Source organism: Echinops telfairi, unplaced genomic scaffold (assembly GCF_000313985.2).
Source record: "Echinops telfairi isolate 266 unplaced genomic scaffold, ASM31398v2 ScPeMD7_7420;HRSCAF=8458, whole genome shotgun sequence".
In the NCBI taxonomy this organism is placed as follows: Eukaryota; Metazoa; Chordata; class Mammalia; order Afrosoricida; family Tenrecidae; genus Echinops; species Echinops telfairi.
This window is the reverse complement of record NW_022111320.1, coordinates 37,424,786-37,426,358: the sequence shown is the minus strand read 5'-3', so window position 1 is coordinate 37,426,358 and position 1,573 is coordinate 37,424,786. Positions and strand designations below refer to the sequence as shown.

Here is a 1,573-nt window from a genome sequence, read left to right as displayed (position 1 = left end):
AGATTCATATCAAAACAATGAGATGCTTTCTCACTTCGGCAATAATGGCACTGCTCATAAAAAAAAGGAAAAACAACCTGAGCATGTTTGACAGACTTGAATGTTTATACACTTACTGGTGGGACTAAAAACATTAAATCGCTATGTAAAACAGTACGGTTCTTCCTTAAAATATATATAAACATTATATAAACCAGTAATCCCACACCAAGATACACATCCTAGCTTTTTAAAATCTGGGGGAAAAATAGACTTGCACGTTTATCTTTAATGCAGCATTATGTGGGGGGTTCAAATTGTTCATAAAATAATTTGATTTTCTTTCCATTTTTAACCAAACATTGTAAAGTCCTCTCATATCCACAACAGCAAGAAGATGAAAGCAGCCTATGCCTATCAGTGGATGAGTTGCCAAAAGAACAGTGCAAAAATAACCAATGAGGCAATAGCACACAATAATAAAGCATAATAATGAATCTGAGAAGCACCTCACGACATGGATGCATTTGAAGGACATTATGTGCAGTGAAACAAGTCAAATTAAGTGATAAATATTGTATAAGACTAGTAAAATAGGACGTCAAGCATTAACTTATTATACACAGAAAGAAACATTATTCGAAGGTTACCAGAGAGGCCAAAAGAGAGGAAGAACCACTAACAAAAGGGTTAATTCTGGTGAAGAAAAAGGCACGACACCATATGGGGACAGATATCACAATGTGATCAAGGCAAAGAAAGAAACTGAAAAGTAGGCGAGAGCAAATGGCAATTAAAACAAACGTTATAATACATGTAATCCTAAAATATCAATATTAACTGATATTTGTGAGTAGACCATAGGTAAATAATATATGATAAATTGGTGAAGGTGGTTGTTTGAAAACATACCTACATACATATGGGATAGCTTCAAAAACTTCATAGAAAAATGGACTTAAAAGATAAATTGAATTTTTCCTTCAATTTTTAAGCCTCTTCATATATAGGTTTTATGGCACATATATCTATATGCATGTTGGCAAATATTAAATGCATACTCATATGTAATGGAGCATATAGGGTACACGGGTATAGGCGCTACTCTAGCATGCCATCTAATTTGAAAGTTAAGGATAATTGTCTCAGACCTCTAGGACAATTGGCAAAGCATAATTCATAAAGGTAATATTATTTTACACCATAGACTGGTTACTAGTGTCTGAGGCCTTAAAAGCTTGTGAACAGGCATTTCAAAATCAACTATTAGGTCCTTCTCACCTGGAGCAAAGGAGAAGAACAAAGAAGATGCAACGAAGCAATGAATCCAAAAATGTACCTGACCCATACCTCATTTATCCTGAGACCAGATTTAGATGGTCCCCGGTTACCACATGAGGCACTCTGACCAACTTTATGATAAAAAGTTTCAGTTAAAATAAGCAATAAACGTGGAATTAAATTCAGAGTAAAAAAAAAGAGACCGGACTTAACTGCCTGAGAGAGACTAGAGCAAGCCCCAAGACTCTTACCCTGAAACACACTTTGAACTTGACAGTGAGGACACTTTCATAGCAGGTTGTCTAGTAGCCAA

General features: G+C 35.2%; 1 protein-coding gene across 1 annotated transcript in view; it reads right to left on the bottom strand.

Annotated features, from left to right (window-relative positions):
• ZNF385D (zinc finger protein 385D) overlaps nucleotides 1-1,573 on the bottom strand; it is an 849,687-nt gene that overhangs the window by 674,788 nt on the left and 173,326 nt on the right. The gene's annotated exons all lie outside the window — the stretch shown is intronic.